The sequence below is a fragment of the Marmota monax genome, unplaced genomic scaffold, assembly GCF_021218885.2.
Source record: "Marmota monax isolate L192 unplaced genomic scaffold, Marmota_monax_Labrador192_F-V1.1 WCK01_AAM20220418_F8-fsc00666, whole genome shotgun sequence".
NCBI lineage: Eukaryota > Metazoa > Chordata > Mammalia > Rodentia > Sciuridae > Marmota > Marmota monax.
Window position 1 is genome coordinate 175,723 of NW_026694915.1, and position 25,900 is coordinate 201,622.

A 25,900-nucleotide genomic window follows, 5' to 3' on the forward strand; every position below is an offset into this window, starting at 1 on the left:
ATTTTTAAAACATGGTAAGATAGTTTTATAGGTTTTTGTTGAACTAACCTTATGAATGTTCCATATTCTATATTAAAATATAATGTATGTGACATGATAAAGGCAGTGGTATGCCTGGTAATGCCAGATATTGGTGAAGCTGAAGTGGGAGGATTTCAAGTTCAAAGCCAATCTCTACAACTTAGTGAGATCCTGTCTCAAAATAAAAATGGCTGGGAGTGTGGCTCAATGGTAAAGTGCACCTGGGTGCAACCCCTTGTATAAAAAATTACCATATCATGAACTTCTGTGCATTTTACTTACTTTTAGGTTTGTATACAATGATATACTAAATCCATGATAAACTAAAGGGAAGCTAACGTTTTAAATGAATTTGATTATTAGCAGTGGGTTTATTTTACTTTAGCCTTATAAAAACAGTCAAAGTTTTTAACCAATGCTCTACAGATTCTACTGTAAATTCTTACAAGCTTTCCTTATTTTTATTAACAAGTGTTTTAAAACTTGCCTTTGTCTTTTATTAGTTTTTATTTTGTCATCTAGTATTGATTTCAATGTAGCACAGCAAAGGGCAAGCAAACCTTTTAATATCTTGCAAAATGAAACTTAAATAATGGTCTGGAACTCCTATAAACATAATATTTTTGGATCATAGTCTCCCACCAATAAGTAGTGAAAGAATTCATGGCTTTCTGGAAGTCATTCTTCATTTTTATAGGGAACAAATTCACTCTCATAGTATAGAGAAGAGTGGGGGATTTGGAGTTCAACAAGAGATGGCTAAAGAAGAACTCTTTATATAGACTTAGCATATAAAAATATTAAATAATCACAGAACATCTCCCCAAATATTACTGTGCTTTTAAAATATTCTGGGGAACTCAGCAAGCTTGTAGAGTCTAGTGAGTTTGGAAAACATTGATAGAGAGTTTTGTTTATGAAAATGATGATGAAGAGTATTTTTTATTCAACAGATTCTTATGCATTTATCCAGTGATGATATATTTGGAAATTCTGGAAACCCCTAAATAACACCAGAGTGTTACAGAAGCAATACATGGAATCTGTCCATGATTTACATAAATAACATCATTTCCTATTATTTGGCAATGCTATCTCACTTATTTTCTTTCAAAAAAAAATCTAATCTTCATGTTAATTTCAAGTATGCTTCTTCCTATTAAAACATTTGATATTAAATTAATTTAATTTTAATTAAATTCCCTCCTTTTATTCCAAAGCTTTTTAGACTGCAATTAATCTTAGTAATTTATTCAATAAATTTAATATGATGTTTTGACATCTAGAGGCCATCACTATTTAGCTTTCTCAATTTTATCTTTAATAAAACTTGTTTTAAATTCTTCTATTTTAACCAAAAACTAACTGGTTTTCCCCCAAAGTTCAGGGTATTTGATGCAAATTATAATGTCTGGAAATATCTTTTATTTATTGGAAAACTCAGAGAGTTGGGAAATTGTTTATTACATTTTTATTTTGTGGCGACTTGTAATTGAAAAGTTTATTATAAATGCCAGCCTCTTCCATCATTGCATAAGTTGATTATATTTATATAATCTACATAAATTTAAATATTCTTTTCTTGCTTATAAGATAGTTTGATTATACCATGCAGTTAAGACAGTAGATTTAATTTTTTAAACATTAACTGGAGCTTCTAATGTACGTTTTAAAATTAGAGTTTAAATTATTGTGTCAATTTTCCTATTAAAATAGAATTAAGCTAGTGCAACTTTAACTCATTCACCTAAATGAGTGAGAGTGATCAATTTTACTTCTCCAAAATCCTCTGCTGATTTTTACTAATTTTAAGTATTAGAAACACTGAAGTTTGTTATTGTATATTGCTTTTTTTCCCCTAAATAAAATAAACCAACAGCTCCATTCCAAATACTTTGGTTTTCTGAATAAGTGGAAGCTGGGTAATATAGTGATGAAAGTAGCAAATGTGTCCATTTAGTTGGACAGGACTGTGGTGTGGGTGATATGTGCAGATGAGGAGTAAACAAAGGTGAGCTTAATGTTCAATCAAAGGGTGCAGAAATAAACAGCTTAATAGAATGTGATTGAATCAGGTTTTTTTTTTTTTTTTTTTTTTTTTTTTTTTTTTTTTTACAAAATATATTTCAAGATATTGGGTTGTCTTTAGAAAAGGCGTAAACTTTCTCATGTTCATATACATGACCCTCCCTACAAAAAAGTTGTTTGCATCTAGATTTTAGTGACTGTACTTTTCATTGGCTGTGTCTAGAAATGCATATTTGTCATATTTTTCAAACAGCACATTAAGTAGGATTCACATAACAAGAGTTCAAGGAACTTGGGTTTTCCTTAATGTTTGAGTTGTTTTACACACTCCTTTTGAAAATGAAAAAGTGGAGGTAATTTTGGCAATGTGGAAAGTTATAAAGCTGTCTTCCCCACCCCATGCATTTTCTAAGGTTTACTCATTATAATTGTTGACCTTCTTTTTCTGAATCCACCTTTAACAGAAAGCTGTTAGACTGGCTTCAATAACAAGAAGCAGGCCCACTGGAGGCTGGAAGAGTAGGGAGAGGGTCATGTATGGGCTGAGGCTGGGGCTGAGACCAAGGCCGGCTGGTGGGAAGCCTTCAGGAGTGCCCAGGCTGAGACTCCAGTGACAGTGCCCTCCTGGGACTGGTTGAAGTGCCTAACTATTGATGGGTCTGAGAGCATGTGGCTACATAGTGAAAAGCCTGTCTTCAACTCCTTCTCCTCCATCTAATGCCTTCCAAGGCTGGAGGAGGAATACACAGGGGAGATTCTCCTCAAGCTCATGGTGGATGGAAACTGGAAGAGTGAGAGGAAGGAGGAAGGGTATTTGTGGAGCTCTCTACCTACTAAGAGACTGACCGGGGGAGAGGGCACCTATATTTGCATCTTTTCTCTCTAGTGATGGAGAACTGCAGGTTCAATCCTATCCCACTGAGCACTGTTGATTGATTATATTTACACACACGCACACACACACACATACAAGTCATGGGAGAAGGGAGACTCTGCCTTCAGCTGTCAGACTCAGTCCTGGAGGTGGTATTGATGTGTTTCTGTGTGTGGTGGTTATTTTTTTTCTTTTTTTCCTTTTCCTTTCTTCCTTTTCTTCACTCCCCTACGCCACCTCTCCTAGAGGCTACACAATGGCAATCTTCTCTCAGTAAGATGCATCCTGCTTTGCTTTCAGTAGATCCACCCATCCTCATAATGTTCAAGTTAAAGGCTATGGTTTTCCCTTTGGGGACCTTTTGTGTATTACTGCTCTCTCTGATTAGTGTTGGTCTTAGTTGGGATTTCTTTGCCTTTTTGTTTGGCTTCATACTGAAAAACGATTCCCCCCACCCCAACATTTTCTTAATAATCCAGTGGTGATCAACTGGGGATAAATAATTCACCCTGGCATAGAAAAAACAATCACTTAGAAGTCTCAAAGAAATATACCATATGAGGGAAAAACAAAACTGGGAGAAGATCCGGAATATTATCATTTTTCCTATGGTAAAACCAGTGTGCCTCTTCAGGAGAAATGATTTCAAATTATTATTATTAAACCACAAGGATCTCTTTTCTCAGGGTGTAGAAGCTGCTGGACTGCTTTTCACCCAATTCAATGTGGTTTCTTTGGAAAATTTTCAGCAGAGGAACGCATATGCTGCAGTGTCTTAGTGGAAAGAGTCTTAATAAAAACAAGAACCCAACTTGTAAACAAAATATGCATCATGTTATGTTTTTTTTTTTCTCATAATAACCTGTCTGTTGCTAATCGAGCTATATCTGCAGTTCTGCACTGTAGGAAGGCAGGGATACATACAAGGAATCAGGACACTGTTGCATATAGAGGTACTGCATGAATAAACGAGTAGCAGCTGGAACCATTTCTGTGAACCAAAGACCATTATCAGCTGTGACACAATCCATCACAAGGAGGGCAGAGGAAACTTCTTTTTTCCCTAAATGTATTTGGTCGCCTATGCTTGGTCAAATATTGAAGGGCTATGATTTAAGGTTGTGTCCAAGGTTGGCAGGAGCTAAAGCGGCAAGCTCTCCAGTATTTATGCTGCAGGTTCGGGGACATTGCGCTACATTTTCTGATTAGCTCGCACAATATTCGCCACCGGGATCACCTTTACCAATGTAAGAGAGGCCCCCTCCCTCGCGGGCCCACTCTTCCATCAGTCCCCTCCTCCTCCCCCGTGTAGCTCTTGGTGCCCAAGTATTATAACTCAGCCCCTCTCTCTGCTTCTGACACATCCTACCACTGGGAATACTTGAGAAGAGCTTATGCCTGAAGGGAACCCCGGGCAGAGAAGATAAGCCCAGGCCCTCTATAATATATCATTTAAATCTCCTCTTTAGAAAGCATTGTCAAACACTGCGTCTGGGTCCCACAGGGGATAAGCTGAGTAGAGTCCTGCTTTAAATCTCCTGGTGATCATGCTCTGGGATTCTAAAGGGCTCCCACAGGGAAACTTGCAGTACATTTTGTAAGAAATGCAAATGCAGGTGACTTGGGGAGTAGGCTCCCAGGTGTTCACTTCCCTGCCTCTCTGTCTGAAGCCTGTGGGGGAGCACAGGTTGTGGGGCAGCAACCAAGAGCGGCCAGGCAGGCCGGCTGCGTGGTGGGAACCATTAGGGCAAGGAGACTGGGTGTGCCTTTACCAGAAGAGCGCCTGTCTGCAGCCAGGGTTGTGGAGAGTCCCCTACTGGGCTCAGGATGGGGAAAGACCTAGGCCCTATGTTTGTGTCTGGAGCTGTGTGGGGAGGAGTAGGCGGGACCTGCTGTCCTGCAGTGGCAGCACAGGTGCTGGATGCTCTGGAAGTAGATCATGGATCTCTTCTGCTACCCTGACACCCCAAGCTCAGCCAGGGGCCACTCTGGTACCCTGGACCCACTTGGCTGGGCAGAAAGTTGCTGCCCGCTCCCAGCCTCTGAACCTCTGAACTTTGCAATTGCATGTTACCTGGGATGGCACACTCTGAGGAATCTGCCACGCGAGAGCCCAGGAGGAAACCAAGGTGTGGGTGGGCGGGGAGGGAGGCAGTGGGTGTGGAGGCTGAGTACCCTTTAAGGCTACCACTTCTGCAGCAAGAGGGAAACAGAACTTTTAGAAGGTCCAAGAGGGACAAAGCTCATGTGCTCAGGCTTAAGAGGTTGCCCAAAGCTAAGGTGCTGAGGTGTTAGTGGAGATTTTGAGACCTGCCTTTGCCTGCCAGGCGTGCTCTGTGGTGCAGCATATTTATGTCTCTGTCCTGGAACTTTTGTCCTTGTGCTCCAGCTCTATCCTCTGTCTAACCACCCTCCCACCCCCACCCTTATGCCCTTCTTTAGCCTAACTTCTCAACCTTTAGAAGCTCTGTAATAGTATTGCCACCCTGAGAATTGCCCAGAGGAAAAGCACTGTTCACCTCTCCATGTGCATTGCTATTTCAGCTAGGAGGAGACCCCCCAACCTCCAGAACTCTAGGGACACTTGCTGATGCTTGGTTCCAGCAAAACCAACCCACATCTGCAACACTGTTTCACAAAACTTCCCAAAGTGGGGCAGGCCCAGGGCTGCAGTTGGGAGGGGAGGGGCTCCTGCTTCACACCTTAAGGATCCTGGTTTCTGAAGCTTTCTCATGTTCTTCTGTGAAAAGATTTAGCTGTCTTCCCAGAAAGGACTTCCTTTGTAAAAGCATTATTGTTTAGATTTGGTCACTTGTCTAAGGACCTTGAAGTTAGTCCTTTCATAGTACCTGAGAGTGGGAAATAATTCCCTAAGAGCAATGTTTCTTTGTAGGCCTTTCTGTTTCTTTTGTACATGATTTTATGAAAACACTAATTTACCCCTATACACTTTTTTATTACATGCCCCCCACCACACCCACTTCCATCTCTCTGTAATAAACTCCCCTCCCCTTCCTTCTCAGGCATTTTGGGAGGTGTTAAAAAATGATAGCTTATTTTTAGAGCAATTTAATTTGCAGCTTATGAATACTAATGCACTTTTATATGAAGTGATGGGTTAACTCAGCTGTGCCTTACAACATCACCTATCTGGTAGTTTAGTATTAGATTGCCAGTGATTTGAGGTCCAACATGGGGGTTGGTAGGATTTTGTGCATGAGTCAGTGGCAAGGAGAATAGGCATGAAAATGATTTCCTAGACCTAGTTCTGCTAAGTACTTGAAAACATACCACAAACTCGTGGCTCTGAGTTTTTCTTTTTCTGAGCTCAGTCTTTTTTTCTGCCATGTAACTGCAATGGAACCTGCAGTGCTTGGTAGTACCAATCTGCACTTTCTATTTCATGTTTGTTTTTGTACACTTCAGCTCTGCTTTTGTCTTTCACTAAGCTGTTTCAGGCACCAAAGTTACTCAAGGCATCTGGTATACCACTGTTAGTCACTTAGACATGCATTTTTTTTTTAATGCTACTTACTTTATACTATTGCTGCCATGGAATTTTAAAGTAAAAAAAATATGGAGATAGGGAAATGGAATTAATAATCACTTTTTACTCAGCTTGCTTTCTCATTCTGGGTTCTGTAGAATAGGGTGAACCACAAATGGACTACAGCTTCTGCATTTCTATACACTAAATATGTGGCAAATGAAGACAAAAAATTCAGACTGGATGCTATAAGACCAAACAGGTGTAAGGTTCTTCTTCTAACATGTTTGGCTTTGGGAGTGGGGATCACTTAAATAGCAATTGGGACGGAAAGGGAGAGCTCCTTTGTGAGTGGTTTGCACTATGGTTTAGGAGCAGGGTTAACTGAAACAAAAACTGTTTTTATCTACAAAACATACAGCTGATCAGAACTGAATATAGGACAAATTTTCTACATTTTTAGGTGATCTTTCAAAATCAGTTCTCTTTTCTAATTTATCCATTAATTACTGGGGATTCAAGCTAACCCCTTTATCATTAAAATATTTATTCATAAAACTTTTTACAGTTGTGCTGTTCTAGCTACAAAGAGCTTCTACTTTTCTAGGATATAATTCCACCTTGGTTAAGCAAGAATTAATTAAAGAAGCTATAAATAACCCTTAAATATTTAGCCATGAATAGAAGGTGAACTCGCATTGATGGCTTATTTTATGACTAATGCAGAATGCTTTTTAAAAGCTACATTTTAGCATACATTGATCTAATTATTAACACTTGCAGTATAATTTTCAATGTTAGACTAAATTTCTCTTTAAGAAATTTTACTACAAAGTAACAAAGTAACTATGTTATCTGGTTATTTAGTAGTCATAAAGAAGGCCTAAAGAATGAAAATGTTGGAAAGATTAAAACCTAAGAAACATTTTATTTGAAAAATTAATTCATTCCTTTTTTTAAAACATCTAGACAAACTTTTCTTTTCTCCCAAACGTAATCCCAGTGAAAATTATACAGAATAGGAAGAAGTAGTTCCTATGGAATTGTAAGAATTCAAGAATCTGTTGTGTGGTATATACACATATGAATCAAAGACATTTCCAAATTCAGTTCTAAATTATAAAGTTTGCAACATTTTACAGACAAAGTTTCATAAAATTTTTAATTGAAAAGAAATGCTTTACAAAATACCATTCTTCCAGTCAAAGAAACTTTTCCAAGGGGTATGTGTAGCTTTCTGTCTGAAAGATTACAGTATGACATTCAAAGGAAAGAAGTTTTTGTGTATTTGTTTGTTTGTTTTTCTTTCTTTATTTTAAAATGTCACCTAGCTTATGAAACCTATGAGGAAAGTAGATTTTTTTTAAAGTGCCTTTAAAATGCAAAAACAAGTAATATAATTGTTGAAGCATTTGATATCTTAAAAGATTCTTTTAAATGGTCCATATGGTACACACAATATCACAGCTGGTGCAAAACTGCTTGTATTTAGTTTAAAACACAAAAGCAATGTGTACAAACTGTGTTCTTTGAAAAATAATTCAAAATTGTAAGGCCAGCTTAGTAGTAAGAGAATTCACAAAAACAAGCAGAATATTACTGTATTCCAACATTTACTTTGATTTTTGTAATATCACTGATAAGAATAAGAGAGCTTGCTACCAAACTAATTCAAAACACCTTATTTCAAACTACATGTAACATATTTTGCTTATACATTCTAAAAATTCACAACTAGATTTTAGGATGTAAACTCACATTTCCTAGTTTTTCTGTTGAAATATGGCAGCTTTGAACTTTGAAACCCTTTTTGCAGTTTCTTCTGATACTTCTGACAGAAATTCTTTTTGTTCCAGAATGGTGAGTAGTACAGGATGAGCAATGACTGGGTGTGGTGTTTAAGAGGATAAAAATTCTTTTTCTATTACAGTTCCAGAAAAAGCCTCAGGTGCTCCTGATAATGGCAAAAGTTGCAGTCTGGCTGGGCACAAATCACCAGCCACTCAAGCAGGAACAAACTTTATTTCCAAACTCTCCAGAACACCATGCATTTGGCCTTCCCCAGGGACATACCACCCACCAACTGGAAATCCCTTCTCCAGCACTTCCCCAACCAAGGAGAACTCCCCAGGAATCCCAGGGAGAACTCCAAAGCAGCCCCAGTGCCTGAGGCTGACAGCAGGGGTCTAATATACAATTGAATACATAGCTTAACATAACCATCATCATCTCAATGGCTTGCTGGCATCACCTCTCAACCACTCCAGTCTGGCAAAAATGCCATGCATCATTACGACTAGGCTATGGCTCTCAGCAGTTTATTTGATGATTTTCTTGTTGTGGTTCTTCTTCTAAAATGCTTTCACTGGTGTCACTGCAATTGACTTCTTCACAGCTAATACTCCTCAAAACTCCCTCCTATCATCAAATTCAGCATCACTACTTTCACTGATATCACTACAAACACTATTTTCTCTGCTTTAAGACTTCAGAATAGATTTACAAGGAACATATTCTCCATTCACAACATCAACAAAGACTCTGTAAATGTCAGCAGGAGTCCTGATTGTAGGCAGCTCTTGAGCATAATGACCACTCTTCCAGAGTTGTTCTTTCCTTTAAGTTTGACTTCTTCTTTCTTTTCACTGAATTTAAAGTGGTATTTTTTTTTCTAGTATTTATTCAAACCCTCTTAGGTTCAACAGTATATGGAAAATATATTTTTTGGTACAGAATTATCTCCAATCCTTGAAGCATTGTGGTCATTTTCATTATCACCATCATGACTGTTGTCTTCATCATCTTCTTCATTACTCTGACAAAAACTTGAACCATTACTGAAGAGTTCAACTGACTACTCACTTGTCCATTGAATTGTTCTGAATGTGTAACATCCTAATGATAACTACTGGGGGTAAGTAGTTTGTTTCTTCATTCACATTTGAGTTTTGATCTTCCTTCTCCAATTCAGAAGAGGCTGTGTCTTCTCCATTTGCAGTCACAGTATCCGGCATACTATCAAGTTCACCCAGCAATTCCTCTTGCCTCTCTAGTTCTTCAAGTCGAGCCCACAGTTTCTTATCAGCAAGCAAATCCTCAGATTTTACTTCATTTGCAAAATTTGCTTAAAAAATATTTGAAGTTTTTGTTTGGAATGAGGTTTTTGAGCAATTCATTGTTTGGCTTTAAACTCAAAGTCACTTTTAATTTCAACAATATCACCTGCAGCATCACTCATTTTCTGCAAATCTTCTGTGAATTTAACTCTGGATTCAAAAATTTTCCATCAATTTTTTTTAAACCATCTATTGTTTTTCTTACATCTTTTCCTGTTCCTCACAGAGTCACACCACCTACGGAGCACGCAACAGCGCCAAGGCGGAAGCGTGTGTCACAAACTTCGACTCATTTCAGAGTCAGACGAGGCCTCCGTGAATGGGGCACCGGTTTATGGAGGCGGCCTGGCCGGCTGCTGCCCAGAGTCCTCCTGCTTGCCTTCATGCACTGCGCGCCCACTGCTGAGGAGGCCATGCTTGTCTTCGCCGCTGCCGCGGGGTCGCTGCTCGCTTCTATGCTGGAGGCTCTAGGCTTCTCGCTCTCGCCGCAGCTGCAGGCTCAGAGCAGCAGGCCCACAGCCAGGGCAGAAGGCTGACTATTAGGTGGCAGAGCCCAGCCAAATGTCCCGTGGCGGCTGAGCCTCCTCTGCGCTTCTCCTCTGCTTTTCTTTTCTGCAAAAGTTGAATGCATAGTTCTTTTCTATTTTGCAATCCTGGCTCTTAAGATGGTCACTGGGATCCTCCTTGTGGTTCGTTTTGTTCTTGAGGGGACAGCACCTAGAGGACACATTTTCATTTCTCTCTCTCTCTCTCTCTCTCTCTCTCTCTCTCTCTCTCTCTCTCAATTATAATATCACTCTCTTTATGGAAATTATAATTAATTCTATATTCATTTAGTGAGAAATAGTATATTAATTATATGGCATTTTCCCATCAGTCAACTTAGTATATTCCTCCATTTAGCCTTTAGTCACCCCCCATCATTTCATTCTTTCCAAGTTTTAAAAACACTCATCTGCAAACTTAAGCTTGCCCTGCTCTTCCAAACACTACACCATATGTTTCTCTTCCTCCTTTTGAAGCCACTTTAGAAGGTGGTGGTGCTGGGCCACCGTAGGCTCAGATGCCTGGAGTTTCTGTCAAGGACAGAAAAGTTTGGCAGAAGCCATGGCTTTGGAAAGAGAACTATATCATGATTTGTTTTCTGCAAAGCCTTAAGCTAGCCATTTGTCAGTAATGCATCCCCCCTCCTTGAAACATAGTAAATCCTCTCCTGACTTTATACTGAGGAACTGAGGAAACTTAATGGCAAGTCAGAAACTTAGACACATTTCTAGGTTAAACATCAAGTCGTCAGTTTTAGGAGAGTTGCCCTGGATAAAGAATTCATTTATCTTAACTTCAAATCTGAAAATTCTTAGGAATGGAGAAAATGATTTACAATAAAGATAATTCACAACTATTTTTAGTGATTCTTTACAATTCTTTTCTCAATAGCAGGTGGTTTTGTACAAAATAGTTTCCTCTGTTTGAGGAGTCAAGCAGTGCATTACAAGCTAAGTTCTGAGATTAACTATTTAGAACTGGCAAGAAGAAAAGGAAGTGTGAACTTCATTGAATTTACATATGTGAGTGTATGCATCACTTTTTTAGGTATCAATGAATGTAGTTGTAATAAAAATGCCCCCCCCCACCAACATCCCTCTGCACAGAGTGGCTCACTGAAGCATGTGTAACCCTTTTGGTAATACACTCTTAGCATAGCTTGAGAGGGATTTTTGTCTCTATTCTTTCCACTTCCTGTGTACAGCAAATGCTGTACTGTTTTTGTACTCTAATACATAAGAAAGGTAAAAAAAGAGGGCTTAAATACTAAAATAGAAACAATACCCCTTAAATATAATATTTTTGAAACAGTCATTTAAAATCTGAAAACTCATTTTCTTAAGTTATATTACTATTTTGCAACAGGTGTTGTAATTGTTAAGCAAAGAAATTAAACCCTCAGTAGTCATTATTATTCTTCTTCAACTTTTTTTTTGAGGCAGATTAAAATCGTGAACCCAGTATGCTTGAATATTCTCCATGCTCTTAAATTATTTGTTTTCTGGGAATTTTTATTTTTTATTAACTTAATTATTTTTTTCTGTTACACTAAAAATATTATCCCACTAATGGCAATTAAGGAAATAAATTTTCTTATATCTCAGACATATAATAACAGATATGAAATAGAGCTAATACTTTAAAATATTTCTTTATTTATCTGATACATAAAAGCATATAAATTATACAATTTTATGAGATTACATGTGAAGCTTTTATACATGTATACATGTATAATGATATAGGAAATATTTTTGTGGAATGATATTAAATATGAGAAATATATTGCAGATGCAGTAACAGATTTTATGTAAGGTATCATAGTCTGTTTTCTGTTGCTATAACAATACCTGAGACCAGGTAATTACTAATGACTAAAGGTTGATTTAGTTCCTTGTTCTGAAGGCTGGTAAGTCCAAGAACGTGGTGCTGGCACTTGCTTGGTATCTGGGGAGGGGCTTCTTGCTACATTGTAACATGGTGGAGGCATTATATGATGAGGCAGAGTACATGTGCCAGATAGATAACTGGTCCATGAGTGCACATTTAACTTTCTAGATTTTTAAAAGAATATTGCTCTTTTGCATTAACAAAAGTGTTCTAATTGTTTTGACGCCTATATAATTATACCTATGCTCTAAGTAAGTAATAATCATAATTAATTTTTAGGGAATGTTTTCTGTGTGCTAGGCACTCTACTGACTTACCTGATTTAGCCCTCAAAACCACAGGTAGGAATTTCTATTATATTTCTGTTAAAGCTTATGAAGCCCAAATGTGAAATGGTTAAGGAAGTTTCTTGAGACCCTCCAGCCAGTAATTGAAGGATCTGGGTATATGTCCAAGGGATCTTACTCCAGAATATATTCCACAGCATTATGTGAAAGTGATCCATAATTTGTTTCTGTGAATCATTTTGATCTGAAACTAAAAGGAGATGCAGCATGTTCAGTGTTTAGATGTTTAGAATTTTAATGCTTCCTTATGAAGATATGATTTACATATATTGAAATAGATAGTTATGAACTTTACAGCTTGATGTATTTTGACAATTGTGGGCATCATTGTAACCAGGACACTAGTGAACATTAAAAAAATTTTTTCCCACATCCCAGGAAACTCTGCATTTCCATTAATTTCTTACCCACATCCTCTCTAAAAGGCAACCAATGCTCTGATTTCTCTTGTGTTAGCTTGGCTTGGCTTCATTAGATCATGAAGCCCTTGAACTTTTGAGTTATTATTTTTGATGTTAATGTCATTTTGTGATCGATGTATAGAATTGATGTGGGAGCTTCTGTTTTATTTTGTAAACTAGAATCTCCTAATTAAAAAGACTAACTTTTACTGAACATCCAGAAGTTGTCAGGAACTACCAAGCGTCACAGTTTAGAGAGGTTGCCACAGTTAACACAGATGCTGGTGAAAGACAGGAATCTCCTGGATCAGAGAAAAAAAATACTTAGGACTCAGGGCATAACAGTATGAGCTTCAAGTTGTCATCAGTTCCCCTGTTATGAGATCCATGATTCGGGCAGTGCTGAGTGACTCTGTAGATATTTGTACACAGTGGATTTGTGTCACAACTGAGAAACTTGGAGTTTAGAAAACTCCCTACTCTTAAGGGGCTACTAGCAAAGCAGTCTAATTTTTACCCTTCAGAGAGAGAGTATGTTTATTATCCTGGTCAGGAAACAAATGTGTCCTCTACTCTGGAGATAGACCCTATACCTAAATTCCAAATGTAAGTTGTCATTTAAATCTACTTCTGCAAGTCAACTCTTTCTTTCCTTTCTGTATGTCTCAGTAGTTCCAGCTATTCTTATTGTTACAATAACACTCTTTGTCTAGAGAAATACTTTAGATGGAAATTAACATAGAAATGATTGTGAGATTTTGAGAAGATGGACAATATGAAATCTTATGTGATAAATCTACCTGCACTTAATGACTAAAATATGTATTCCTCTATGATAAACCTATAACCACTTAAATTTTACATTTAGTTACTGAGAAAGATTTAAAATGTGAGTATTTAGTCTTTGACCCATAAGTTCTTCACCTAAGCATACAGAGAGTAATAGGTATGAGATGGAGTTCTGACAGAATACTTATCTAGGATGCAATGGGAAGAAAGGGAAATCTTTTATAAAAATGTGACTTGATGTGACTCCTGAAGGCATGTTTCAATTAGCAGGAGAGATAAGCATGTTCTTGGAGAGGGGAAAATATAATTTGTGTTAAAGTTAGAGGCTAGACTTATTTATGGATAGAGTGATTGGGGATTCATGGGAAAGTTAGTGGAATGATGTTTTTGAGGATTAATGAAATTAAAGTTGGAGGTCTGAAAAGCCTGGTGGAAGAGTTAGACTGGAGGTATTAAAATTAGTGAATTAGAGAATATGTCTGAAAAGGGGAGTAAGATGATTGAGAATTGCAAGATCATGGACAGAAAGTGTAATGGATGCAACTGAGTGTGGGGAGGGATATAACTGGGAGGAAGGAGTGATTTGTGTGATTAGAAAGGAATCAAAGAAAATGTCCTTCTGTCACTTAAAGATGAGAACCTGGACTTGATTGGAAGGATGGTTCCAGGTGTGTACTATGAGTAGAAGGAAAATCACTCACCAATCAGGAATGGATTAACTGAAGACCCATCCTAAGAAGTTGTGGGCCATGAAGGACCATGCTTCCTTTAACTTAAGGATGGGTGAAGAAAAAAGTGTGCCTGAGGGACACTGGAGTCACCTTTGTGAAGCCTCATGAGAATGTGACCTCAATCTACTCTTTGAAGTCACAGTTGATTTATTGAGAATGTGAAACAGGAAAAGAAATGAGTGACTGCATCTATGTCCTTGATAGTTAGGTACAGTGGATAGGTAGGTGAACTTAAGTTATCTATTCTCTTATATAATTTGAGGCCACTTTTCTAGCTCTGGATTTTGATAGTCTCTTCAAGGGGTAGTATTACATCACTGGGTAGTACTTATAGGCAAAAATTTATTTCCTTGTAAGATGATGTGAAGTAGTGTCATGAAACAATGGGGAAGGTCACAGCCTCTTTGAACTCAAGAAATTTTTCACTAATTGTGTACACATTTTTTTTTGTTTGTAACAGCTCTAAGGTGCTAATCCTGTTCCAGTAGTGTCACATATTTTACTGGCCCTTGATGATCACTGTTTAGTGTAGTCATACCTTAAAAAACAGTTTGCTAACAGCACAAATTTTGGAAATGAATTTTGTTTTTTTCTACTCTCTTCTAATTTGATTTGTGTTTTAGGGGGTTAGTAACTGTGCTCTGGATATTTTAATGCAATAAAATTTATGAAACAATATTTTAAGGAAGATATCTTTTATTAAGACAAGAAAAAATGACTTATTAAAGACCAGTAGAGGAAGGGAATCAGGGGAAGGCAGGAAAGGAGGAAGTAATAATGATTGAAATGGAGAAAACTGTTGTGTGCATTTGTGAATATGTCAAAATGAAGCTCATTATTATGTGTCAATAATTTATACCAAAACATTAAAAAAATATTAATGGCTATTCAAACTTTACAATAATGTAACTAGCAATATCTTATAATCATTGTTTGAAATTTCTTTGATTTAGAGCTGGATTTCTTATTAGAGATATAGTTTCTAGAACCAATATTTATAGGACCCCAAGTACAATTCACACAAAAGGGGGAAGGGGTTCATTTTAGGTAGTGGTTGCAGTAGGTAGAAGCATATTGACAGCTTAAACCTGAATTCTGTCATTTCAGTGGGTGAGTGGTGACTTAATCAAACTTTTTGCAACTTAAGGTAAAGGCAGTAGACAGTTGCACTATACCAAAAGACGGAATGCTGTAGTGTTAAAGGATCTGAAGGTTGTATATTCACATGTTTTTGAATAAAAAAGTGAAATGTATACTACTTTCACAGAAAGGTTCCACTTTGGAATCCTGTGCACTCTGTCATTTGGATACGTACTTACTTTCTCACTGTCTCTGATGCTCACTAACTTGGATTTCTGAGAGCCTCAGGAAAGGAAGTCAGGGTCATTTAGTTCTAGCCTATATACAATCTTATTCTTTTACTTTTTTCTAGCTTTACTTTATTTATTTATATGTGGTGCTGAGGAATGAACCCAGGGAATCACACATGCTAGGTTAGCACTCTACCAGTGAGCCACAACCTCAGCCATTATTCTTTTACTTTTATTACTCAAAGTAGAAGGACACATTACCTATCTCTGTGCAACTTAATAACAGCTTTTGCCTAAAAATTCTCTCATTTCTCTATTACAGTTTTAATGTAAGACAAATGTTTGACTATTCATTTCTTGCACTATTTAAAATTTAAAATTGGTAGAAATACTTTTGAAGGGGTTGGGGATATAGCTCAGTTGGTAGAGTTCTTGTCTTACATGCACAAGGCCCTGGGTTCAAACCCCAGCCACACACACACACACACACACACACAAAATACTTTTGGATATTTTGTTAGGAACTATTCTTACCTCTTTCCATTGTAGAATTTTAATAAAATTAAGGAAAATGATAGAATTGGGGACTGTTTATAGATACATCAGTACAGGCTCAGAAAAATTCAAAAAATTGCAGAAAAGTGGAAACATATATTTTAATTATTTCTTGATTATTGCAAATTCTTCATATTTTGAGCTACTAAATAGTGAAATACCACTTTGACATAATATCTCAGAGGTTAAAATATAGTTTGAGCTTTAGAAATCTTAAGGACAAATACTAAGCAAGTTGAGCAAATTAATGGGCATGGATATATGCTAGACATTTATCTCATGGCTAAATCTTGGACATTTGTGTCCTTTTCCTATCTGTTACCTGTTAAAATCTTTTACCCAAAAGAGTTATTGAGTAAGGGTTCATATTTGTGTGTGTGTGTGTGTGTGTGTGTGTGTGTGTGTGATTTTCTGTATTTTAATTTATGGAAAATAAAATTTAAAAATAAATTATCATGCCAAACATTTGTTTTAAACCCACACAGTATTTTTTTATTTCATTTTTTTTTTAAATTTATTGAGACTTTTTTGTGGCCTATCATCTGATCATCCTGGAAAATGTTCCTCACACTATTGAGACAAATGTGTATCCAGCAGTTGTTGGATGGAACGTTCTATAGATGTCTGTTAGGTCCATTTGTTCTAGAGTGCTGGACTTCAGGCCAGTAACAGCTGGGGACTTCAACACCCTGCTTTTGTTCATGTACAGATCATTCACACAGAAAATCAATAGGTACAGAAGAGTTAACCTGAACCCACACAGTATTTTTAAGGAAAAAAGCCAAAGAAACTTTTCGAAGATATATGCATATTTGTCTTTAAAATCTATAACTGAGCCGGACATAGCGATGCACACCTGTAACCCTAGCAATTGGGGAGGATGAGGCAGGAGAATCCCTAGTTCAAAGCCAGCCTCAGCAGATTAGCAAGGCACTTGGAAACTCAGTGAGACCCTGTCCCTAAATGAAATATAAAAATAGGCTGGGGATGTGCCTCAGTGATTAAGTGCCCTGGATTCAATCCCTGGTACCAAAAAAAAAAAAAAAAAAAGATGTAACTGAGCAAAGAGTGTTGATACACACCTATAATCCCAGCACTTAGCAGGCTGAGAAAAGAGCATCACAAGTTTAAGGTCAATTTTAGCCACTCACCAAGACCTCTCAAAATGAAAATATAAAAAGGTCTGGGGGAATATCTCAGTGGTAGTGCACCCCTAGGTTCAATCCCAAGTGCCCACCACACATACACATGCACAAAATTGCAATTGTGGAGCATGTGTGAGGTCCTGGGTTCTATCCCCAGCCCTGCACACACACACACACACACACACACACACACACACACATTTGAAAGAGTTGAGGCCATTCTTCCATAGCCATGGTCTCCTGTATACACAGCATCAGGCACCTGAAGTTTTTACTGTGAGCCACATGCCCAGAGTGGCTACAAGGGCAGTTGACTCCACCTTGAAAATCAGAAGGTCAACGAACTCTTCCACAATTCTTCTTGAGTTCCTGTCTGCATCTTTTAACCAATGTTTTATTGATTTCTTATAAAAACAACGCCCAAGCACTTTGGGCCAAACTGCAATAAAACATATGAAAATATACTAAGCCCAGTAAGCAGTGGATCTCAGAATCACCAGAAATCAAAGACATCCACTTCCTGACACTTCCTGGAGTGCTTTTTACCAAGACGTCATAGGTCACAGTGCCTCCTGGCTCAGCTCTGTCTCCTGCAGCCACTCCTGCTGCAAGGTCTTGATGCCTACCCAGGAAAAGACAGCAACAAAAGCCATATCTTGTCTTCTCCAGAGCACCCAAGTGACTCCACTCAGTCTTGAGACTACCGAGCCCCTTCTCTGGCCAACCTATCGACCTCTTCATTGCCCACAAATCCCGAATGACCAGGAACATGCATCTAGTGAATATCCCTGCCATGGGTGAGCTCCTCCAGCTGCATGAAGTCCTCTTTGTTGATCACCTCCTTCCTTTTACTCCTCTTCCACCTGTTCTTCCAGCCTTGGACCCAGTTAGTAATCCTATTTATAGTGAACATACTGTCCATATATAGAACCAATTTACTGATGTTCTGAGCCTTGCTTGTTCCATGGCTTTGTAGGCTGAATGGATTTCTGCTCTTTTATTTTTCTGTCATCCAGGGAGTCTAAAGCCTATGTTTAAAGGGTGGCCTGGACCCTAGTAGACGCCAATTGCTGCTCGTGCCCTTCTCTGCCCATTAGTGGAGCAGCATCCATCGATGTAGACAACAACAGAGTCTCCCATTTAAGAAAATGTATCCTTGCCAAGGGCAGGGCCTAACTCTAGGTTCTTTTGCACATACATCGTACTCGGCTCTGAGACCTCTTCTTCATGGTCATCTAAGGGCTCTCTGAGATGCTTGCTGACTTTCACGTGACTCCTGGACGTCTGTATTTTTTTGCTCAGGTGGGGAAGACACCGGTCCTGTGGCCCCTATGCATGGTGTAGTACATTCCTAGCCCATAGCAGCCCAGCCGCGCAGTGCGACCAGAGCTACTAGGCCTGCCAGAGGCAGCAGGCCCTGAATTGCTCAGGTCCACGCCCACAGCCACATCGCTCTCCAGGCTCCGCCACACCCCAAGATCTCAGGAAGGGTTCATATTAATGATTATGTGAAAGCAGAAATGAAAAGCTCAGAAGTATGTCTGCACAAAAATAATTAATATTTTGTGTCTTGAGTTTATGATTTTGAAATAAAAACAATATTTAATATTTATACCAGTCAATATCTTGGCTTTCATGCAACTTTTGTTGAAATTATTATTATTTAAAATTCAGAAGTAGAGCTCTGCAACATGGGATGTAATAACTGAACAAGACACTTTTAGGTATTTCTATTCCTATACTGTTCACTACTTAGCATTTTGTAAGGGTATTTAGAGGTTAATACAATATAAGCAATACTTTAAACTCCTTATAAATAAACAGGTTACAGAAATAACTCATAAGTAAGAGTTAGACTCTCTAGGCCTGTGGCATATTTACATCACACTGTAGTTTCTACTATATGTTTTAGTATTGTCTGTTGCTGTGATTTTTCTTAGATACTAGCAGGTAGTATTAATGAAAATCTGAAAATAAGACACAAAATAAAAATAGGTGGTCAATAGTGCTTAAGTAATTTAAAACTGACTGGAAGAAATGAAAAGCATTATGAAAAACTTCTGTTAGCTCTTGTCTCTGGGCAGTCATTGCAGGGCTTTTAAGATATCTTGTGTCATTGATTCTTACTTCCTGATTATTTGACAATAGTTGCTATTTTCTTGTACATTATTATCTCTTAAGGATTGCTATAGCTTTTTCAAATTTCTTTATTAACCAGTTTTATGGAACAAAGGGTGAAAATCCCTGCTTTTATGTTGTGCTCATTGTTTTTTTTTTTTTTTGGTATATTTTGTTTGTTTTTAGTTTTTTTTTTTTTTTTTGGCACCTCATTTATCATGAAGGAGAAGATAAGAGGCCCAATTCCAAGACACTCCTAAAATTCATCACCTTGTGATCACTTTAGAGGCTGATCTCCAATTTGATTAGAAGTGATGCTTTAATAACACAAACAAAAGGGATGATGTGTTTCTGTGATGGTATCATTTAACTATTTTTTCTGATTAATTTTGTAGGGTGTAATGATATCATAGAGTGATCTTTCATTTTTGTTATTCTAGTGCCGAAGGCCCCATAGTTGTGTAACCATCAACATCATTTAATTTTAGAACATTTTTATTTATTAACTTAATAAGAAACCCTACACATATCAGCTGTCACTTCCCCTTTTCCTCTTCCCCATACCCTGGCAACAATTAATGTAGTTTCTGTCTATATGGATTTGTTTCTTCTGGATACATCATATAAATTAAATCATACAATTGTGGGTTCTTTTACTTAGCATAATGTTTTCAAGGTTCATACATGTTGAAGTATGATTGATGTTTTACTTTGTTTTAATATAAAATAGTATTACACTATATGGGTATATCATATTGTATTCATCCATTTTTCAGTTGATAGACACTTGAATTGTTTCCATTAGTTCCATTATAGATGATGCTACCATGAACATTTGTATGTAAACTTTTGTGTGTTGATATATATTTTAGTTTTTTGGGTATACAAGTGGAATTGCTGGATCATATTTTATTTATATTTTTAACAATATGAGGTATCACCAAGCTGTTTCCCAAAGAATTGAACCATATTACATATCTTCTAGAAATGCATGAAGGTTCTAATTTCTCCATATTCTTTCCCAGCACTTGCTGTTGCCTGTCTTTTTGAATAATCACTATAGTGGATATGAACTAGTGTGGTACCATTGTGGTTTTGATTTGCATTTCTCTCATGACTGATGATATGGAGTACCTTTTCAAGTTTGAATTGATCTTTTTTGGTATGTTCTTTGGAAAAATATCTATTCAAATTCTTTGCACATTTTTAATTGAGATATTTGTCCCTTTATTTTTTAATTATAAGATTCTTTATATATTTTGTATACAAGTCTCACCAAATTTATGACTTTTAAACTATTTGCTTCTATTCTATTTATTAACTTTTCATTTTATTAGTGGTATGATTTAAAGCACAAAGTTTTAAATTTATTGAAGTCCAATTTATACTTTTTTCTTAACTTAAGTATTTAGTATTATATCTAAGAAACCATTTCTTAAGTTCAAAAAGATTTCATACCAAGTTTTCTTCTGGGCATTTTGGCCCTTACACTAAGTCTATGATCCATGGTGAGTTAATTTTTTTATATGGTGTGAAGCATGGATTGATCCAATTTATCCTTTGCAAGTAGACACTCTTTCAAGGAACATTATAAAATTTTATGACACATAGAAATCTTCTGAATGAATATTAATCCAAAGACCTTTTTGCCATTTTAATGTGTTTTATGGAACAATGATTTAACAATATATTGATATTTCAAACAAATTAGTTTATATTACATAAAACTAAACTAGGTACACTATGAAATTTTTTGGTACTAATGCATGCCTACTTTTACTGTAGCTTAGTTTATAAGACCATATTAAAATTTAACATTCTTGTGCAGTGCATAATAACTTTCAAGAAATTAAGATAGAACATGGGTAAGTCCATTCAGGGTGCTATAAAAAGCACCTTAGACTAGGTATTTATATACAATAGAAATTTATTTCTCATGATTCTTGAGGCTGAAAAGTTCCAGATCAAAATGCCCCAGGATTCATTGTTCTCTGATTGAGAGATGGTGCCTTCTTGCTGTTTCTCACATGGTGGAAGGGAAGAACACACTCCTTCAAGCCTCCTTTAGGAAGGCACTAATCCCATTCTTGGGGGCAGAGTCCTTATGGCCTGATTATTTCTTAAAGGCCCAACTTCTTAGTATATTTCAGTGGGCATGAGGTTTAAAATGAATTTTGAGAGAACACAAACCCTGAGCCCACAATGAACACTTAGACTATTTGTAGAACATTAACTCAGAATGAATAATTTTTATATCTATAGCTTTGGTTCAAAATTATTTTGACTCTTCTATGTTTATTTTCCATACTTGGCCATTTCATTAGAATAATGCCAATATAACACTATATTTATATTTAATTTGTCTGCTTAGTTTTAAAAATATTGGGATGAAGGTCAGGATTCATTGTGTAGATTATACTTTTTTTATTTAAATTTATTCTAATTCACTTATTAAACATCTCATGTAAAATTCAGACATTCCTTGATACGAATGTCATCTGAAGTTTTAGTAAAACAAATATTTCTGCTGCAGTTTGCTGTGTTTTGTTAAAAGAAAAATGACTCTGTTTTCCAGGAGATTCTAGTTCTGAGTTTAAAATAGGTGGAACCTCTCCTAAAGCAGGAGGACATACTTAGGGCTTTTCATATGAGAAATGATGCAGACCTTGACTTGAGCCCTGAAAGTAGGAGTTAACTTCATACCTCTCTAATACTTCCCTTGGGTTTGGATATTCAAGTTGCTAAATATAATTGGACATTTTAGGAGCTGAATGGGGAGACATCTATGTGCTGAACTTTAAGTTGAAAGCAAAGAAACTATATGCTAGATTATCCAGTTTCATTCCATTCTATGTTGATTTCCTTTGTTTGTATGCAAATATTTTGTTGCCTTTTATTTAAATATTGTGACCTTGCCTTGGCTGTGCTCTGGTGAATTAAAAAAAGAGAAATTTACCCGTGCTTGAGCCAAAGTATTAAATTCAGATAGTTCCACTGTTCTCCTTCTGAAATCATCAATAGGGAGGTACTAAAACAGAGGATGAATCTCAGGTGTGAATAAGGCTGATCAAGGCCTACCTGATTTTTTATGAAAGCTTGGGAAGATCTTTGTTTTATTTTTTTATGATTTTTCGATCTGAGATGAATTTTTTTTCTTTTATGACATCAAAATGTTTTTCAATTAATTGGTACAGTTGTGTATCATTATGCTAGATGACTTTTGTTTTGATGTTCTGTCTTGTTTACTTTTTAGACAAGTACACAAACTAGCGTCCAAACCTTATACCTAGATAGCATTGTGAACAAGTGGTAGCTTAATGAGGAGACATCTATGTGCTGAACATGTTGTTTTTCTTTTTGCCTTAATCCATACACACATTTAACATCTGGAAGCACTGCGGATGCTTGATCATATAATTCTGTGTGTATGTATATAAAGGTGTGTGTGTGTGTGTGTTTGTTTTGTGTGTGTGTATGAATCCATATTAGGTATTTATATAGGTAAATCAAATCAAGCAGAGATATCTCTATGCTATTTATTCAGGCTTACTTCTTGACATCTAATTGACTGTTGAATGTTAAAATGTGATTCTATGAAAATAATGATGACATTTTTATTAATTCAGATGTCTCTAATCTAAACTTAAGGGTTTAGCTCTTAGTACAACTCACTATTTTGATAGAGATTTCAATAATATTGAAAAAATAATGATTTAAAAATATGAGTTTCAATTTGCTTAAATATTTCCCTTTCACAGAAAATGTCCTCCAGAACAAGTAAAAAAATCTCAATATTTTATGTCCTCCTCTATATTACAGAGGGTATTTGGTTCAAATTCTTTCCAGATGCTTGCATCTATTTTTTATCTTGGACTGACCCAAACATCTCCACTCTTGTTGATCTAGATGGGCCAGTCTTGAGTAATCCTGCCTGAAGGTTACTAAATGCCTCTGACTTTTTTTGTATTCCTTTGGTTTTTACTGTTAAATACTTCTATATTTTTAAGTCAATTTTTATTCCTTTTTCTTAAACTGATAAAGACAGCAGTATATGTACAAAATTTAGAGTTAAAGATTAACATCCTAGTTGTCATTTGTCTATACTTCCAGGTTGTTTTCATTTGTTTTGTTTTTGGTGCCAAGAGAGGATATACCTCTTGATATGTTTGTATTAAAGATGTTGACATATACATAGCATACCTAAGGTAATACATTGCAGATATTTATTAATTAGTTCTTTCTACCCTGTTTCCTTGTCAGAAACAATGTTAGTTTCTTCTCTGGTGAGTGACACATGCTAAATTCATAGCTTTTATAATATTAAAATAATATTTTAAATTAATTTTTATTCATTTTTTTAAAAAGCTGATAAAGACAGCAGATAAAGACACCTGAAGCCAGTGCTATACGGTTACTAAACTCATTTTTCATCTTTAAAGAATTTAGTTTGAAAAAGAAGTTTTGAGTTCACTGCAAAACTGAGAGGATAGTGAAGATATTTCCCCAACACATGCACAGTCTCCCCCATTATCAAGAACCCCACCAGAGTGGTCCATTTGTCACAACTGGTGAACCTCCATCAACACTTCATTATCATCCAAGGTCCATAATTTACACTAGGGTTCATTCTTGGTGCTATGTGTACTATGGGTCTGTACTATGCATCTTTAATGATAATATAAGCACTATGAAAATATCAGCAGTGTGCTTTCATAGCCCTAAAAATCCTTGTGTTTTCAAAAGAATTGTCCAAGTAAAGGTTGCAGGCAGACATACATAGAGACCTAGAAAAGGCCTTGTTCTCTTGCTGAACTTCATTTTGTACTTTATAGGTCTAAACATTTTTCTTTTTTAATTTTTGTTAACCTTCAGGACCTAATATTTGTTTTAGAAGTTTTTTTTCTGTTTTTTTTTTTTTTTTTATTTTACTTGGTCCCAGTGGGACAGATTGCAAGCAGTGTTCCTTATATTGCTCTTGACTTTCTAAAGAACATTGTCAAATACCTGGGCAAGAACATTAGTATGTGTGCTTTTCTTACACATATTGTAGAGCTGATTATTACTCATGAATACATTCCTAAATGAATATTTAAAAGCATTTTCTAGGTTTTTATAATATGTGTATTTTACTTTATTTTTATTATTTTCATTAATTGCTTACACCTAGTAATGATTACCTGAGGAGCTTTGAGGTAAACTCCATGGATCTTTCTCTGATGTTTTTACCCTAGTTATAAATGAAGGAAGCACACTTTAAAGCACCCTTTTTATATCATTGTTCTGCTAAGAGATTTCCCACTCCTTTACTTTTTCAGATTTAAAAAGATCTCATTTTCTGCTTTGAACTCTTCAGTTTGCAGTTGGAGTTTTTATTTCCTTTCACAACTCTCTCCCTGCCTACTTCTGTCTTTGTGGTTTTGTTGGTGATTCTCTCATATCTGAATACTGTCTGCCAATTTTTTATTACTCATGCAAATCGTAACCCTTGTTTCTTCTATGAGTGCTTTGGCTCTATCATTCATTTCTTTTATTTAGGGAAAAATAGTAACCTAGGTATTTTAAGTCTACCTTGAACTTGCCTCTTTCAAAGTCTTCATGGGAATTAGGCTGTTTCATAAATGAGCATTCTGCTTTGAGTGAGGGGAGATTATACCCAATGAGCACACTTCCCTCTCCAGGCCTCAGGTATCTGGGGCTGTTTCTTACAGCTGGCACCACTGGGCTTGTAATGGGTACTTATTGCTCAGGAGTGACAATAGATGATGATGATTATATAATAATAATAATAATAATAATAATAATAATAATAATAATAATAATTTTCCTTTTTTCTTGGAAATACCATCAGAAAACTTGCAATTCCAATGTTCTCAGAAAATACAGTTCAGAGAAGCTTGAAAGTGAAGATGGTTGGATTCAAATTGTCAGTCATCTAATTAAATAATTGATTTCCTATTGAATATTTAACAATAAGTGTTTTCGCTAGAGATATAAGACTTTAGATTACATTAAATTTCATCTGAAGTTACATTATACTTTTTGAATATCAGTTACTTATTTAGAATTTTATAGTATTTTTGCCCCCCCCCCAGAGTGACTTTGGGTGGGAGAAATATCTCCTAAAAGAGAGTTATAGACTAGGCAGTAGTATACACTGCTGGCAGAGCGCCTTGGGCTATCCAGTGGCATGGTGATACATATAGCATATGGCTGGAAACTGAATCCTTAGGAAAGAACAGGAGAATAAATGAGGGTGAGCTAGAGGGGAAAAAATCCCAAAGAGTTATGGGACTATTTAATGAAATAATATGACCAGCCAGGCATTTTTACTCATAGTAGAATCAGCTGAATTATGTCTTAATATAGGGATAGCAGTGTAAGAAATAGACTTCAGATACTGAAGATTCTGAATTAATACATTATCTTCTTTTTTTCCTATTTTGACCAGGCTTGAATTTAAAAATAAGTAAATACATAAAAGATATATTAGCACATCCTTTTCTTTTGGTTATGATTTTTGGCTTTATCTGTATAGTTTTTAA

General features: G+C 36.3%; 2 pseudogenes; both read right to left on the reverse strand.

Moving 5' to 3' along the window:
• Positions 1-8,096: 8,096 nt before the first annotated feature.
• Positions 8,097-12,062, reverse strand: LOC124080975 (unconventional prefoldin RPB5 interactor 1-like; annotated as a pseudogene).
• Positions 12,063-17,645: 5,583 nt separating this feature from the next.
• On the reverse strand, positions 17,646-18,569 carry LOC124080976 (ribonuclease H1-like; annotated as a pseudogene).
• Between the last annotated feature and the right edge of the window lie 7,331 nt (positions 18,570-25,900).